This window comes from Lepidochelys kempii, chromosome 9, assembly GCF_965140285.1.
Source record: "Lepidochelys kempii isolate rLepKem1 chromosome 9, rLepKem1.hap1, whole genome shotgun sequence".
In the NCBI taxonomy this organism is placed as follows: domain Eukaryota; kingdom Metazoa; phylum Chordata; order Testudines; family Cheloniidae; genus Lepidochelys; species Lepidochelys kempii.
Genome location: NC_136388.1, coordinates 102430551 through 102448953, shown reverse-complemented (window position 1 = coordinate 102448953; position 18403 = coordinate 102430551). Strand labels below are relative to the sequence as shown.

At 48.4% G+C, this 18403-nt stretch overlaps 1 protein-coding gene across 2 annotated transcripts in view; it reads right to left on the bottom strand.

Moving 5' to 3' along the window:
- Window positions 1-8656: 8656 nt before the first annotated feature.
- The window catches only part of FOXO4 (forkhead box O4), a 31093-nt gene continuing 21346 nt past the window's right edge, over window positions 8657-18403 (bottom strand). For both annotated transcript variants that reach the window (XR_013636302.1, XM_073358640.2), the window contains one exon: window positions 8657-14932. The gene's annotated coding sequence lies outside the window, so the exon portion shown is untranslated. The remainder of the gene's footprint in view (window positions 14933-18403) is intronic.

Here is an 18403-nt window from a genome sequence, read left to right as displayed (position 1 = left end):
TCTGCACCTGGCTTATCTCTCTTCAGGGGAAGGGGAGCTTCACTTGCCCTGGCTGGAGAGCTAACCCTTGTACAAGTGTGCTGTGGTCCATCTGCTCTGGTGGCAGGCAGGGCCAAGCTGCACTGGCATAGTGGGGGAGAAGCTTGTGCAGTGGCTTTCTACAGTAGGTCTGGTCATCTGTGTGCTGCAGGGACTGCATTCCTGAAGTCTCCTAGCTTTGCCTGAGCCCCTGGAGATGCAGCAGTGCTGTATGCGCTCCATAGCTAGTCAGGACAGAGGGTACTCCTCCCTCCCCTCTCGTGTCCTTTGGTTCCATGGCAATAGGAGCCGATGCACTGTCCCTCCTCGGAAATGACTGCTAGCCCTGCTGCTCTGGCCATCTCTCCCTCCCACAGCAGCACTTCTTCCCTTGCTGTCCAGAACAGCTCTGGCATCTTGCAGCACTCTGCTCAACAGTGCCCAGGGCGTTTGACTCGGACGTGAAAAGGGTTAACTGAACCTACGGGACTTCACTGCAAAAAAAGAGCAACGCTGCCATAGGTGTGTGGGTAGGGGGGGTGCTGGGTAACCTTAACCTCACCTCCCACCACATAGGTTACAGGACAGGAGTGAGTTTAAGGCTTCACTTCTGCCAGGGCAGCCTGCCTTCAAAGAAGGTGGGTGGGCAAGTGAGTTGTTCTGGATCCCTGGAATAGCACAAGCCAGGCAAACATTTCAGCAGGAGGCTTTCTGAAAAGACAGAGTCAAAGCTGTGCAGGGACTGATGACAATGTGGAAGCAGCTGCTTCTTTCCTATGCTGATTATCTACCCTTTGGGCCAGACAAGCTGTAAGATGTAAACCAAGCAGATCCCACTGGATTCTATCACTTCTGAACAGAACTGGGAGAAGGGGCGGGGAGAGGGGTTTGGGGTTTTTTTTGGCAGTGTAGGTGCTGAAAAACAGCAGTTTTGGTCAACCTTAAATTATTTGCAAATAGGTCTAATTTGCCAAATAGTTTTGACTGAAGTGGGAAAACTCAATGTTTCTGGAAACTTCAGCTCTCCGCCCAGTAGCAGCCCAGCCCAAAAGGCTAACAGTGTTAGGGCCTATTAGGAAAGGGATAGAAATCCATGATGTGCCCACACCTTGAATACTCTGTCCAGTTCTGGTTGCCCCATCTCTGAAAAGGTACAGAGAAGGGCAACAAAGATGATCAAGGGTATGGAAAGGCTTCCATGTGAGGAGAGACTACAATGACTAGGTCAGTTCAGTTTAGAAAAGAGATTAAGGGGTATATAATACAGATGTGTAAAAAATGAACAGAGAAGTTTTATATACCATCTCCCACAATACAAAAACCAGGGGTCACCCAATTTAATAGGCGGCAGCCTTAAGGCAAACATGAGGCAGTACATTTAGACACCATGCACACATAACCTGTGGAACCCATAGCCAGGGGATGTTGTGATGGCCAAAAGTATTAACTGGGCTAAAAAAAAAAAAGATAAATTCATGGAAGATAAATCCACCAATGGCTATTGACTAATACAGTCAGAGATGTGACCCTAAACCTCTGATTGCCAGGAGCTGGGAGGAGAAGACAGGGGGCTCATTCCTATTGCCCTCGTCTGTGCTCCCCGTGAAGGCCTGGTACTGGCTCCTGTCAGACAGAACCCTCGATGGACCATTGGTCTAACCCAGCATAGCCAATCTCATGTTGCGGTTTCAGTAATGTCAACTTTTTTATTTGCCCTGAAACTTTTCAATGCAGGGCATTTGTCAGAAAAACGATGCTGGAGCTCTCTCATCACCTTTAACTCTGAGGTGGGGGTCCCTGCTGGCAACTTGTAACAGTCATTAGGCCGGTGAGTGATGTAGCCTGGAGGATAGACTTGCCTAGGATCTGGGAGACACAAGCTCACAGTAGCATTAAACTGTTTAATCAGGCGAGACTGAGAAATACCCCAGGGGCACTAAGGCACTCCCACGATGCAGGAGCCCCAAGTTCAAATGCCTTGTGTACATCAGCCAGAAGGTAAAAGTGACCCTGGGTCTTCTGTAGCCTAGGAGCATAAAAAAACCATGGTTCTAAGAGAGGTCCTCTTCTCCTCCCCACATCATGATTTTGTGAATCTAGTCCTTTGCGGATAATACATGAAATCAACATGAAAGTTTCAGGTTGAAACAAAATGTTTCATGTTGACCCACCTCTAAATATTGACATTTATTTGCTGTAAATCTCTGAAAAATTGCCATTTTAGTTTGGCATGAATTTTTTTTCTCATTACTAGTGGAGGAGGAAAGAATACACAGCTCTTCTTCTAGCTCTGAGGCTGCAATTAACAAACCAAACTTCTGTGGGACTCAGTTGGTTACTAAAGCTGTGTCCACGCTGCCACTTTTGGTGCTAAAACTTTAGTCATTCAGGGGTGTGAAAAAACAGCCCTCTAAGTGACAAGTTTTAGTGCAGGAAAGCATCAGTGTAGACCATGCTTCATCGCCAGGAGCCGCGTTCCCGGTAATAAAGCTACCACAGCCTGTGCAGGGTGGGTTTTTTTAATCACCGGGAGAGCTCTCCCCCGGTGACAAAGCGTGTCTACACTGCCCATGTTTCAGAGTAGCAGCCGTGTTAGTCTGCATTCACAAAAAGAACAGGAGTATTTGTGGCACCTGAGAGACTAACCCATTTATTTGAGCATGAGCTTTCGTGAGCTACAGCTCATTTCATCGGCTGCCTTCAGTGGAAAATATCCGATGAAGTGAGCTGTAGCTCACAAAAGCTTATGCTCAAATAAATGGGTTAGTCTCTCAGGTGCCACAAGTCCTCCTGTTCTTTTTGTACTGACCCCGTCATAGCACGGCCGCAGCAGCACTGTAACGGGGGCAGTGTAGACATACCCTAAGTGGCTCTGGCAGTATTTTAAATGCCCAAGCACTCAGCTTAGCCTGCTTTTTAGTTCACCATGAGGTGCTCAGAGGCTTGAAGATATTAGCATAGTCACTCATTACCATCACAGCAAGAGATCATAGAATATCAGGGTTGGATGGGACCTCAGGAGGTCATCTAGTCCAACCCCCTGCTCAAAGCAGGACCAATCCCCAACTAAATCATCCCAGCCAGGGCTTTGTCAAGCCTGACCTTAAAAACTTCTAAGGAAGGAGATTCCACCACCTCCCTAGGTAACGCATTCCAGTGTTTCACCACCCTCCTAGTGAAAAAGTTTTTCCTACTATCCAACCTAAACCTCCCCCACTGCAACTTGAGACCATTACTCCTTGTCCTGTCCTCTTCTACCACTGAGAATAGTCTAGAACCATCCTCTCTGGAACCACCTCTCAGGTAGTTGAAAGCAGCTATCAAATCCCCCCTCATTCTTCTCTTCTGCAGACTAAACAATCCCAGTTCCCTCAGCCTCTCCTCATAAGTCATGTGTTCCTGACCCCTAATCATTTTTGTTGCCCTTTGCTGGACTCTTTCCAATTTATCCACATCCTTCTTGTAGTGTGGGGCCCAAAACTGGACACAGTACTCCAGATGAGGCCTCACCAGTGTCGAATAGAGGGGGACGATCACCTCCCTCGATCTGCTCGCTATGCCCCTACTTATACATCCCAAAATGCCATTGGCCTTCTTGGCAACAAGGGCACACTGCTGACTCATATCCAGCTTCTCGTCCACTGTCACCCCTAGGTCCTTTTCCGCAGAACTGCTGCCTAGCCATTCAGTCCCTAGTCTGTAGCTGTGCATTGGGTTCTTCCGTCCTCAGTGCAGGATCCTGCACTTATCCTTATTGAATGATGAGCAATGTCTCTACTTTTGCTCCATTAACAGTGGCCCTCCTGTTAGTCAGAGGGAAGGCAAGGTTCCACCATGTTTCTATTGCCCTACGGCGTTACAAAAGGCTGGGGCAACCTTCCCTACTTCCAAGGACCTGACTCAACCTCTCTAACATATTCAGATTCTCTCATCTGAAGGGGGAAAAGTTTAAGGTAATGGGCTTGTACTTTCCTTGAACCAGCAACTGTGGATTTAATCTGAGCTACACCAGGAAGCTTTCTAGGCTACATGCTGACCACTGATTAAACAGCAAGCATGTGAGTCCCACTTCTGCCTCCTCCTCTAGCAGGAGTGAAGAACAGTAGCTCCTCTTAACTAAAAGGACAGTGGCAGTTACAATAGTCACTTCAAATTCCTGGCTGCTGCTGTTTTGTGTAGTCACTAACCTCATTGCAAAGTAGGTAACGAACCCTCCCCTTCTAGTGGGGCCTAGTTCCTGCTTGCTTTACACTCATGTCAGGCACCACAGAACCAGACCCCAAGACCTGGCCATGGCATTCACAGCTCTGCTAGCCTTAGCCTTTCCCAAGTATGGGCATCCCCTCTTACTCAGCTGGGAGCTGTAGACTTTTAGTCTGTTAATCCCTGTTCAGCAGCTAGTGTTTTTTGCATGTGTAAGCATTTGCCCAGGGCGGGAGGCATTCATGAGAAGTCAGTCAGGGAACTTTTGGAATCACTAAGGAGCTTAGTGATTGAAGTGATCAGAAAGCTGCTTGAGTGCGGCTGCCCATTCACCAGCAGGTGGCACCCTAGCCCCACAACTGTCCTCTTACACAGGCTGCACAGCTGTGGCATGTGCCCCTGGGCTGGTTCCCCCCAGGGCCCCTGGCAGGGAGGGAGACCAAGAGATTGGCACCTGACTGATTAAACCAGACGCTCCTCCCCTCAACCCTTGAGCTGTAGCAGAGGAATGTTCTCTCCGGGGTCTGTTTCTCCGGGGTCTGTTTTCAGAAACACCTTCGGTTCTGCTGCAGAGGGAGGAGGCAGGGCGGCACTCCAGAGCAGTGGTTCTCAACCTGTGGTACAAGTATCCCTAGGGATACACACAGGTCTTCGGGGGCGGGAGACGGGGGGACATCCACTCAGCTAGCTATTTGCCTAGTTTTACAACATAAAAAGCACTAGGGAAGTCAGTACAAGCTAAGATTTCAGAGAGTCAATTATTTGTTTATACAGCTCTGTGCTATACACTGAAATGTAAGTACAATATTTATACCCCAATTGATTAATAATGATATGGTGAAAGTCTCATGTTGCACCCCCATGCCTAAATTCCATAAGTAAGCAGGTCCATGCTGATTATTGCACTATTGCTGCCAAAAGTGAGACAGCAGATCCCATGGCCCACAGCTGTGAGCTCAGCTGCCACTCACTGTCTCTTCTAAAGCATAAAGCAAAAAGTACCATCACTCCCTCATTTGGGATTCAGGCCATCAGGGCCCATGAGCCATGGGGGCAATGCACAGAGCAGTTGCCAGCCTAGTATGATTCCTTCTCACTGCCTTGTGCACACAGCTGTGTTGGCAGAGGCAGGTGAGAGCTGCTTTGTAACAGTGGAGTGTTCCCAAGTTTTCTGGTGGGAGGAATGGTATGCACTAGTCCACGGAGAGCAACAAACAGTACTGGAATAGTTAGTGTCCACAGCTAGTCCATGGCCCCATTACAGGACAGGTTTGGGTACAGCTCTTGCAATAGCAGGAGTACTAAAGATGTAATGGAAATGGGGACACCGTTCAAGCAGTACCCTGCTCTAGGTCAAATTTCCTCCCCTTCTCCATTTACACTGACCTGCACTTAGCCTCTCACCAGATGCTGTGGCCAGGAAGCAGAATAAGGCAGGTGGAGTGCCCCCTCCTGGCACTTCTCACAGGTTGCATGCTCTCTACCCCAACAACTTCTAGCCCCACTTTCCTCTGGAGGCAGCAAGGGAGGGTCAGGGGTGAAAGTAACTTAACGGACTTATCGGTATCGGTACGCAGGGTGACACGGGTGAGGGGGGCAACTCTGGGCCCCTAGAAGGGGCAGGGCTGGGGCCAGACTCCCCTAGCCAGCCCTTCAGTGCTGCCCAGCCCCTTAATTTGCCAGGCTGTGAGGCAGTTGCCCCTTTTGTGCCCTCCCCATCAGTGGCCTTGCCCATACAGTTGGCTGTGTACCAGCTTTCTTACCAGTATGCCATACTGGCTTACTTTCACCTCTGGGGAGGGCAGGACATTTGTTCAACCTCATGCTGCAGTATTTAAAACAATCTCTAATTAGGGATTAGGATGAGCCCTTGAGGGTGGGTGTTATCCCACATCTGCTAAGTGGGGTTCTTACACCTTACTCGGAATCATCTGGTGCTGTTCACAGAGGGGTCACTGGGCTAGATGGACCTTGGCTTTGATCTAGTCTGGCAGTACATATGTGCCTAAAATAAGACTAGGCCCAGGTGAGAGCTGCCTCCCACCGAGCTGCTCAGCTCTGGACTGGAGGGTGGGAGCCTCATGAACAATGTCAGTCTGAGTGTTGTTATAAACAGACAAGACTCTAGCTCAGAGGTATAAAGCCGGGCAAGCTAGGGTGACAAAGCATCTAAAATACCCATTCTCATTTCAACCATCTGCCTTGTATTCCCTCCATGTGCCCTGCTGTGTTCTGTCCCAGTTTAATGTAGCCACCTGGCAGTAGATTAGCCTTCCCAATTAAAGTCTTAAATAGAGCTTTTCCTTTAGCACAGCACATCTGACGCTGCGTTTGGTCATGCAGGGGGAATGCCCCCCTCAGAGCAGAAATAGCTAATGCTCATTTAAAGGCCACTCAGCAGCCTGTGTGCTGCAACTGGGAGACACCCACCCCCATTAATGTCAGTGACACTGTTATCCTTGGGTTTGAGCCAAAATTGTAGGAGAAATGCACCCATATGATGCTCATTGGCTGGAATGGAGCAACCAGCCCCTGCCACCAGTGGGCAGCTGCAGGACAGAGAAGGTCCCCTTTCAGAATTCTATTTGCATTAATTATTGTAACTCTTGGTATTCTTGTTATCCATATAAATGTCCAGTCATACTCAGTCTAAATTCTTTGGTCCAGTGACATTCTGTAGCAGTAAGTTCCACTAATTGGTACATGAAAAAGTATTTCCATTTATTGGTTTTGAATTTCCCACCATTTAATTTAATGTCTCCTGCCTCCTGTATCATGACAAATAAGTCCATCCACCTTCTCAAAGATTTATTATTTCATATACTTTTATCATTTCTTTTTACCCTCTCCTTTCTAAGATAACCAATCTTTCCAGTCTCTTTGGATTTAAGTTTTCCTCTGACCTCCCCCACACCCCTTAATTCTGCAATAACCTTTTCACAATAGGGTGACTAGTACCATGCACAGTACCAGCTGAGGGCGTACTATTTTAAGGCCAGAAGGGACCATCCAGACCGACTTCCTGCATAACTCAGGCCAGAGACTTTCCACCAGCACTTCCTCCAGCAAACCCAGAACTTCTCACTGAGCTGGAGCAGATCTTTGCCTTTCTAAATCTTCATGTGAAGACTTCAAGCAATGGAGAAGCCACCATGTCCATCAGCACATTGCTCCAATAGATAATTTCCAACACCTAAATTGCACCTTGTTCCTAGTATGAACTGATCAGGCTTCCACTAGAGCTTGTTCTGCCTTTGTCTGCTGAATTAAAGAACCCTCTGAAATGAGAAATCTTCTCCCTACATAGGTACTTCTGGACTACCATCAACTCACTGCTTAAACTTCTATCTGATGAAGCTCAGTCTATTGAACATCTTTAGTCTCACAGTCAGACAGATTTTCCAGACTCTGTGATTTCCAGACTCTGTGACTCTGTGTGCTCTTTCCTGACCTTCCAATTTGTCAATATTTTTAAGTTGTGACCCCATAACTTGACACCGTATCCCAGTAAAAGCCACAGTAGTGCTGTATACAGTGGTAGTAACATCTCATCACTCCTAACTTTTTTTTGACCTGCATATACATCTTAACATCAGTGGCTAAGAGCAAACATGCATGGTCCTGGGAGCTCATAGTCCCTTGGTTTCCACCATGACCTGTAAATCCCTTTGAGTCACTGCTATCCAGGATGCAGTTCCCATGCTGTGTGGCCTACGTCCTTTGTTCCTAGATGCAAGATCTTGCACATGGCTGTGTCTCATAGGTATGGTCGTGGGATAGCTCCAAGCCCACAGGAACTGACATCAGCAGGTGCTCCCTGGCTGGAGCCCGAACAATGGAACAGCCATCCTCTTTTTGATGACTGTGCTGGTGGCATATGCTGCAGAGATGAGCTTGCTCCTGAAGTGCTTGGCTACCCTAAGCAAGCCTCAGCAGCTGCTGCGGGAATGGGTGACCAGAAGGCAGAGAGACTAGGAACCCTTTAGTTTGTACACTTAGAGTTAGAATCCCCAGGAATTGCTGACACTGGTGGAAGCTGCCTGATCCGAGTCCTGAATACAGGTAGGGTGGGAAGCAAGAATAAGGTGGGCTATTTCCTGTACTCTGATTAGGAAGGGACTGGTGGTGAGTGGCTCCTACCTTTGGGATGGTTTCTACACAAGATGAGCCCTTCAATTATTGCATCCCTTCAAAACTGTCTAGGAGCCAGCAGCACCATTTGCCCTTACACCCAGCCTGTGGGAGCAGTGCGGGGGAGCTCCTCACACAGCATCCTGGGAGTCTCAGGGCAGCATCCATGCACTGCCTCTTCCACCTCAGGCTGGCGCAGGGACATTCAGATCAGAGTGCACAGCCCCAGCAGCCAGCTGAAATCAGAACATGAGCTGGGTCTCACCAGCAAAACAGACACCAGAAACTGCACGAGACACAGAGCAAAGGATTACAGATCTTTATTTGTCAAACTTTCCCCCTAGTCTAGCACATTCTACACAGTCTCACTAGCACAGATGGAAACAGAGCCTGTAATAGTTCGGAAATCACCAGGAGAGCAAACAAAAAGCAGAGATTTTAAAAGTACAAAACTTCATGAGAAATGACTGAACGAGAGTGCAGCTGGGGCAGGTGTGGGAACCTATGCCAGCTGGTGCTGCCTACGCTGTGGGAACGGGGGGCCTGTGCCAGCAACAGAGAAACCCTGCTTGTGAGCAACAGGCTGACACTCTTAGCATGTTGGTGCAGGCATCCCACCATGAGAGCAAAGAGGCTGGGGCCATCGTCCAGAGGGAGTGGAGAATGACTACAATACTGTCCTGGAAAGAGTAGATCATGGGACCATTTCCTATCTTTGCAGTATAATGAAAAAGCCTCCTTCCAAACTGATGCACCCTCCAAGCATCTAAATCCCCCTCTAGGCACTGCTGGTGCTTCACCATACAGCACTCAGCTGATTGCAAACATCCCCAAGCTACATGCCATGAAACATGCTGTCAATAGCCTTCGCAAGACCACCATGAACACAGCTCTGCAAGGAGCTGCTTCACCCTCTTGGCCTTTTATACACCTGGGCTCCCTCCTTTCACCTCAGCACCAAGGTGTGTATCAGTCAGTCACTGACACCACCCATTTCTGTCAGCACAATGACTAAATCAGACTGTCCCATGCAGAACCTCTTCCCCTTAGGATGTACCCTGGCACAGGGAGTGAAGTAGCCTGGGTGCTTTGAGAGGGATCCCTTTTCCCACAGAACGTGTTACTGCAGGTGGAGAGGAGGGGTGGCAGTGGGTTCCATGCACTGACGGATTATCACAAGGACAGACCTCTCCACGAAATCCATCTTTTAGGCTACGTCTATGATTACAGCAGCATGCAGAGTACAGGCACTACCCATGTAGCTACATGGCACATGAAAGGCTTTGGCAATAGGGAGCTCCCAGAGCCTTTCCCCACAAGAACCTTTCCCTGCAGTGGGGAGGTAGCCAGACACTACACTGCTAAAAACAGCAATGTAGACATGGGAGGCACTGCTTCAGTGTGTAGAAACATGTAGGGTATACACCCTGGGCATTCAGGGTACTCTAGATGCCTAAACTCTCTCTCTCACCATTCACACTGCTATTTAGACCCATGCCAGCGGGATGCGCAGTGTCTGTACTCAACATGGTACCATCCATATAGACACAGCCTTACACAGTGGATCAAGGATTTAATTTATCATCATCAAGCTTTTCAATGTAATCACAACACCAATCCATTTTCCTACCTCAGATGGAGTTTGGGTAGGGGGAAGAGACCTGAACCCCAAACTATCCCACTCATGCTCATGTCCCACAACTATAAACGATGGATCCAAACTCTCACTTTATTTTTATCAGAAATAAAGCAACAAGGCTCAAGACAGTCCTTTCAGAGCTACTGCATCAGACTGGTATGAGTGCCTCTGCCTTTTGAGGCCCCCCCAGGTCCACGCTGCAATGCACAGGGACTTCTGAGGGCAATACCACCTGGAGCAGGACAATAAATAAGCAACTAAATTTAAAAATAAGAATTCATGGCCTAAATAAAATCTTTCTAGGCATTTCCTTTGGAAAAGCTGATTAGTGCTGCATGCTTCTAGTATGCACATCATTTATAAGATACACGGTCTCCAGAACCCTCCCTCTGATTTAGTTTCTCGTCAGGATGGTTTGTTTGCTAATTTAAAGACAGTGTAGCATGAAGTGACAACCTGACAAAGGGGAGAGTGAAGGGTTCCAATAAGCTTTGGCTATTCAGAGTTGTTAGCGACAGTAAGACTAGGGCCACTTGAAGGTATCACAGATCCAGAGTGCCTCAAGGAGGCTGCTGAACGCAGGTGTACACAAAGGCAATGGGTTTGCCTCTTGCTGGCTCCACAGGCCGATAGTGCACAGAATCCTTCGTGGCACTGAGCAGCTCGACACTATGAACAACTGTGGTTGAATCCAGGAATGGAATAATTAAGTGTGGCCTGAGCTCAACTGGCCTATAAGGATGAAGAGACACCACACAGCACTGTACTGTATCAGGCCTTGTGCTTACAGCCCTGCATCCCCTACCAGCTAACTCTCTCAGGCATGCACCCAGAAGGACAGGGCCACCTCAGAACATAGCTGTCCCCCACCCACACTATGTAAAGTGATTCTATACATGGAATTCTCCACCAGGCCCTACATCAGAATGAGGGCTGGACGCTTCACTACAGGTTACCCACAAGCACTTGGGACAATGCTCAAGGCTACAGGAGTACAATATTTATGGACAGAGCTAGTCAGAAGTTTGGAAAAGGGCATAAGAGGCTCAACTGCCAGATTCTTCCTCCCCTTGCCCTCATCCATTCCCATTCACTAGATCCACCACTCTGCCCTTGTACAGGAGAAGGGCTGATTTGCCTTTAAATGGAGTGCCACCTTCACAGTAGGCTGAGCCCTGCTGCTTTTGGCTCCACTGGAAGTCTCCCATACTGGCTTTCTTAACACCTATGAGCAACCGAGTGTGAACCTCAAACACTGCCGTTTGCTGCTGCAGTGAGGAGATGGAAAGCAAACCCTGAACGGGCCAGAGACAGCGGCAGGACACAAGCACCACCATCTGTTCTGCCCCCTGCAGATGAGGCTGCCAAAATGCTTAGCTACCAGGGAAGATACCGAGAGATAAACCATTTGTGCCTATGCCCGATGCAGCTGTATAGGGACGTGCTGTAGCATTACTGGTCACTTCCTGCTGTGGCCGTCTCCGGGTGGAGCAATGGAGAGTCTGGCTGAAGTTCGGGTTCCAGACACCAGGAAGAGGCGGCAGCAGCAGCGAGGCTTGGAGTCTGCTTCTCAGTGGGCATTTAACTCCCTAAGGGACAGGTCTCAGTCCACCCTAAGTGCAGTAAGTGCTCTGTGAGAGTATCCCAGTGAGAGACGGTACAGCAAGGGTCCAGCAGGGAGAGGTAGCAGCTACAACAAACTCCATCTCTTAAAGCCAGTGAAGCAGCAATTCCAGTGACTCTCGCTAGGCCTGACTGCAGCTCGCTCCTAGAGCTACAATGGGTCAAGGCAAGACACATTTGTGAGAAAAGCCACCTAATTGCCTAGCTCCCAGGAGTGCAATATCAGTGCACAGACCCCATGGCCCACAGGCTGTAACAGGCACCCAAGTGGGTTAGTGCACTAACATGCTGCTGTTTGAACTGGACAACTTGAAAGAAAGCTCTAAAGCAGACTGCTTACAACGCACAGATATGCTCACTAATGGCTCTGGCTTGCACTGGGTTTGTAGGTCTGAGGTACTGGTAACTAACAGTACAGTCCTGCGCCTTTAGGCTTTGTCTTCGCTGCTGACTAACCACAGCGTAAGCCACCATGGGTCACTGAACACATGCTAGCCTAACCAACTAACGCACAAACACATTGTCAATGTCAGCACGCTGTGTCACACCCCCACTGGTGCTCTATGTGGCTGTGAGAAGCAATACAGCTAACGTGGGCACTATCCTGAGATTCATAGTGCCACAACTCACTGCATTGTTCTATTCTCACATTCACAGGGTGTCTACCCACGCTGGCGATTGCAGGAGTAAGTGGTCTAGGCCCGGGAAATTCACTGGTGGCATTAACCATGCTGGTATGGTGGGTCAGGTGTCCAAGGAAAGGATCCAGCTTGCCCTAATAATCAGACCATCAGCCACTGTTCTTTATGAAGGCAATGTGCACAATTAGTGCACAGGACAGGATGCCCGGGGCTTGTGGGAAGGGATTGGAGGACTATCATCTATCAGTTGCGCTGATTGACCATGGCTAAATGTTTTCACTGCCATTACCCCAGTTTAGCAATGCATGGGATAAGCTAACTCCAGGTCTGCCTATTGTTCGGAGTGTGATGGTTGCATTACCAGACAGTACAGCAAGATGTATGTGGGTGTGAACCCAGGGCATGTTACTGTGAAAACGCACACCTGAACTCAAGTCTTCAGTAAAGAGAAAGCCTTAACGCAGTTTCCAATGAGTGTTCCCCAAAAGGATCTAGTGGCAGATGAGGCTCAAGGCAAGACTGCTCCAGAGGCCTCATTTTGGGTGGCCAGACATACCATTCTTGTTCAGGTCTCCCGTAGTTCTAGTGAAACCCTGAAACAACATGCAGAGAAGGCAGCAAAGCAATGCAAACTTTCAGCACCTCACCACATAAACCTTCTGCAAGAAGTCTCATCTACCATCTGCAGAAAGAATGCTGGAGACTTTCTGCATTAACAAATCGGATAGAACACTGCAAAGAATTATCCCCTCCCCCAAATCCTACCATCGCAAACACCCAAAAGCTGAAAGACAACTGCCAGCTGACGCTCATAGCCCCTTCAGGTCCTGGCCAGGACAAAAACTGTCCACAGGTCAGAACCCCAATCAGACTCCTCCAGCATTGCCTACAGGACTAGAATTAGCAAGTAGTAGCAGAAAAACTTCAGTAACAAAAGGAAAAGCTATAGAAACAAGGACAACCAGGTTGTCAGCTACTAAAGCGGACTGAACTCCTGGCCTCAAAATAGTGGGGGACGAAGGTTGCACAGAGTGTCAGCAGGCCTGGCTCAAATCAGCTTCCCTCATTAAGAGGTTAGGGAACCTAAGCCTCTGAAGCATCAGCCACAGCCCAGCTACTCTAGGGCTTACCATACCCAGCTTATCCCCTGTTAATGATTAGCCAAGAGCACAAGGTTAGGGGATACTTAGTGGGAGTGTTCAATCACATGGCCAGAGAGTGATCTGCAGCAGTCTGATTTCTGTAAACACCTCTCCCATTTGATTTGAAGAGTGTGGCTATTCCCCAAACACTCTGAAGTGTCTCCCCCACCCCTTCCCAAACTGTATTCACACTCCATAACCCCAAGCTTGTTCCCAGCCTCACTGTAGTGTTCATGTGGTATCAACAGGATAAAGCTGCAGAAAAAAAAGTGAATAATCTTGTTTCTCAATTTAAATATATATATAAAATATATATATTTTAAAAGGTTTAGAAAAAGCTTCTAATTTGTAGCTAGTTTTACACATAGATTACAAGAAGTGTACAACTCCCTCCTCACACAGTTCCGAACTGGGGGGCCTGCCAGTTCTTCCCCCAATCAGACACATAATTGAATGTCAAGTGTATTTATTCTCAGCGCGGCTTTGAAAGGCAAATCTGCCATTGGTACCACCTTCTTAGAGGGAGAGATACCCAGTAAGCCAAGGGAGACATGTGGTTACATTGGCTTTCAATATAGAAAGCCCTTAGATTAGTAAAAAAATATTTCATCTATAGAAAATGCCCTTCTGAAAAGCAACCAGGGCTCTGTTAAGGCCACACCCAGGCTTCCCCTTTCTCTGCTGTATCAAGACAGCCCAGAAACAAACTCCCAAAGATGTTTTGGAGTCCCAGCAACAGCAATCAGCACCTGTGTCTACTTTCCAGCAGCCTGCTGTAACAGGAAAGTGCTTAGAACAGCACAGGACTTCTCTAGAACATGCTACGCATTCAACGGGCCCAGTTGGCACAGTGAAATTAAACTGTATGTCCTCCTCTTCTGCCTAGGTGAGCAAAGGGAAGCCTCCCTGGCTGCCACCCGCCCAACCCTTCAGATGGGTGCAGAATGGTAGGGTACTTTGAAACCAATCCATCTGGCACCCTACCCTATTCCTAATAGGCTTCTGCCAAGAGGCTCCTTCCAATTCTTCTAAAAGTCTGTGGAGTACAAGCACAAGGCTGGTGGCTGAAGGAAGAGGCCCAGCTACTCCATCCCAGAGGGCAAGGTGGGGACAGAATAGGCCCCTTCTGACAGCCCGAGACATTGGGCGAACTGCTGCTATGGCAGAGATAAGGCAGCCTCCAACACATCCACCGTTTGTGTGGGATAACGCTGTTGTCTGGCATAACAGCCTTTGGCCAAGCTTGGGGATTTTCACCAGAGCTCCTCTTCGAATGTGCACAGCCCCGGGGCTTCTGCAGAAGATCCATGGCAGGTCAGGATTTTTAGGAAGAGAAGCAGCACACAACAGGATTTTTTTCAAAACTCTTCCTATTGCAACCAGGTGCAGATTTGCCCCCTTCCTCCCAGGTGGGCAGTTCTGTCTGCCCCAGGCATGGCGTGCAGAGAAGCTGTGTCCAGTGCGCTCTGTTTTTTCAGACTCTGCCAGGGGTGGGAAGCGAAGTCAGGACCCAACATTCAGAAACCTGAAGGACACTAGGAAGAAGAAAAACAAAGCAGGTGGTTAGATCTCAGCCTCAAATGGAGCTGTGGACAGAAACGATTTGGGGGTAATTATCATTAAGCAGAAGCATCCTATTCCAGTTGGGGATGCACACGCTGAGGAACCTCTGTAGGGGAAGAGATTTCACACCAATGCAGGGTGAAGTATACAGCAAGACCCTGTCCACACTCAGAGCGGGATTGAGCAGAGGGGAAAGCAAAGGGAACAACACAGGGTCTCAAAAGTGAGTGCTCCCCAGAGGAGCTAAAGCAAGACTGCTTAGCCTGAAGAGCTTTGCTTAAGGAAGGGTCCTGATAACACTAGAACTAGGAGGAGAAGCAGCCAGACTGGAAAGTCACTCTTCCCTTTTGGGCAGCCACCAGAGTTAACTGCAAGAGAAACAGACTGTGGCTGAGCATGGGTCTCTTGGGCCCTGCACACCAGGAAGAGCCTTTCACCTGCACGGCCACTTTAAGAAGCTCTGTTTGAACACATCAAAAACTACAAATGCACATTTCGGACTACAGTGAAAAGACCAGTCTTACAGGAAAACCTTCCCAGGCTTGGTCCCTCACCATAGCCACAGCATCAGCCTACAAGCAGCCAAAAGAGGAAGAACAGCTCCTTCTAATAACCCTTTGGAATAGTTAATCAATGGCTAAGAGAGAAAGATTAGGATGGGAACCTCCACTTGTGAGCTTTTGACCTGCTTCAGAAGGCAGTGTCAAAACGCCAGTGGAGCACATGGAGGACTGACTTGTAAAGCCATCCAAGCAACACCAGCATTGCAGCATCTAACAACAGCACGGTGGAGACAACTGTGGGGGGTGGGAGGGGATGTTACTCATTTCTGTATAGGGAACAAAGGTACAAGAGTGAGCAGCCCCGGGAAAAGCACAAAAGCAACTGAGCAGACTCCTCTTTGAAGTTCGGGGGGGGGGAGGGGGGGAGGAGTACGTGTCAAAACCCAGCCTGGCGAGCAAGAGAGAGTGAGACAGAACCAAGAGTGGGCTGTGGTCAAGGGACATAGGAGGTTCTGTGGGCAGTAAGGAATCTGTACAGTTAGTTTAATTTCACCATTTTGAATCATTCAACTAGCATGAAAAACTCCACCAGGAATTGATGGAGAAGGTTTTGGATTTCCCATTTGCCTAGGGACAGAAAGTAAATGTATAGAAAATAGGCAGCTCCTTTCCCATGAATGGCGCACAACTAAATCACCAGAAATCAAGTATGCACTGAGAAACAGTAATCAGAAATCTGGAAACAAGGAGCCAAACAAGACGACTTTGCGCTATTCAAGTGGGACCAAGTGCCAGCCCCACGTGTCCAGCTCAGGATCACAGGTCCTCTAAAATGCTTAGACTAAGCACTGAGAGAGGATGATTGATCTTCCAGGTCTGTAGGCACCATGCATACAAGTGGCTGTGTATAACAAACTCCACGCTGTGGCTCCATAGTCTTTTTGCATTACCCTATTAAATCTATGGTGGAGGACTCTCATAAGTCACTTTGTATAACATCTGGTATGCACCCAGTGCTTTAACGAACAGAACAACAGGCTCTTGCTCCAAGGAGCTGACGACACAGCCAGAGGGACAGGGTTCACATTCTCAGGGAAGGACAAGTATTCCCACCACATGTGCCAAAGGGAGCTGAAGGGGGGTGGAAATTATTTTTGTTGTTGGGCTGTGATTCAGCTTGGATGCAGAGAAGGCAGTGTTTTCTGAGCTCAGAACGGAGAAAACTCCTGGCTTCAAATTAACTCCCTATGAGACTTTGAGCACATCACTTAACCTCTGTTCAGATTTCCCCATTTGTAAAGCTGGGCTGAAAATCCTGACCTACCTCCTAGGGCTCATAGGAGGGTTTGCTAAGCACTGTGACGTGCCTGTGTCAGCTTGGGGGCCTCTCTTTGGAGATGGGGCCTTGCTGCGCCCCTTGAGAGCTTGTGTTTTATTTTTGGGCACTATTAGGAAGCGGTAAGTTAGACTGCTATTTGACTCCCTTTACCTCCTGAAGGGGAACGCTTCCCAACGTCCAGATTCATTTAGGCTCTGTACACACCACACGGCATGACAACAGTGGTATTTGCTGAGTGCCAGTATGCTCCACAAGCTGGACCCCTAGACTGAGATGCTTACAGTCCAGTCAGACAGAGCCCCCAGAAGTCCACTGGCAAGATGGTGCCAGCTTAGAGTGGTTGTTCACATTAGTGGTGCAGGCAAGTTTCAGTGACAAAGGTTGATCTTCATGGGCTTCTGGGAAGGAACGTGTTTGCAGGAGGGATCTGAACACAGACAGTCAACACCTAGCAAGCTAGAGCAAGAGTTATTTGGTAGCCAGGCATTTCCAAAGAGACGCTGTCCCTACAAACCTGTGGGCTGAGGGACATCGAACCAAGACCACATCATAGCTGTGGAACCAGTGAACCATGGCATTTCCAGCCTAAAGGATTCATAACTTGTGCCAGGGAAGGGAGGCTACAAATTCAGGGTCCTAGCCTGCTTCCACTGACTCAGAAACTACAGGTAAGGGCCCATAAATGGCTTCACTGAATAAAACGGAAGTTGTGTTTTTAAGACTAAGATCTTCAGCCTTCTCACTGATACACTGAATTATAGATTTCGGTGTTTTCACCTTCATACCTAAATACAGAGAAATACACAGTATTTTCTGACCTTTACTAGTGTTCTCCATGGGCTTTTCTAGAAAGCCTTCTGCTATTTCTTGCCCATCCTCCCTGCTCCCATTCAACTCCCTTTCCTAGGATCTCTACTCCCTTCAGCCATACTTTTCATGGTCCATTATCCCAGCTGCACTGCTGCTCCCTTCTTGGGAGCTCTCATCCTCCATCCTCCTGTGCTGATCACTAGCCTCAGGCTATGGATGAGATTCAAAAGTTTTACCAGGTGCAGCAGATAAAAGCAAATACCTCTGGATTGCTGGACATTTGGAGAATCTTCTACAGTTCTTGACTGGACTCTCTCTGCCCTGTGCTAGTTGGCTTTTGCTCCAATATCCTCCAAACCTGCCCCTCTCACCTTCTTCTCACTTGCCCCATCCTCAGCACAAACCTTCACTTCTTTTTTATTTCCATTTAGTTGCTCCACCTCCTGAGTAAACCCACCCCCAAAAACCTGTGGAGCTAGCATGCCATTTCTTTCCATCACATTGGTCATTCTGCTTGTGAGTTCTATCCCAGCTCCCACCCTGTGGGTGTCCGGTCTATTTAGACTGCGAGCTTCAGGGCAGGGATTGTCTGCTCCTTTTTGTACATTGCTCAATGCACCTTAGGACCCCATTCTTGGTTGGCCGTTAGGCAATAATAGTTTCTAAGGACTGAACGCAAATAACCAAGAGACACAGGAGGGGGCAGTACACATGCCCTTTGCTTCCCTCCTCTTACACCTGAATGTGAAATTGCTGTTTTATTCCTGGGGGAATTCTGTGAACAATATTTT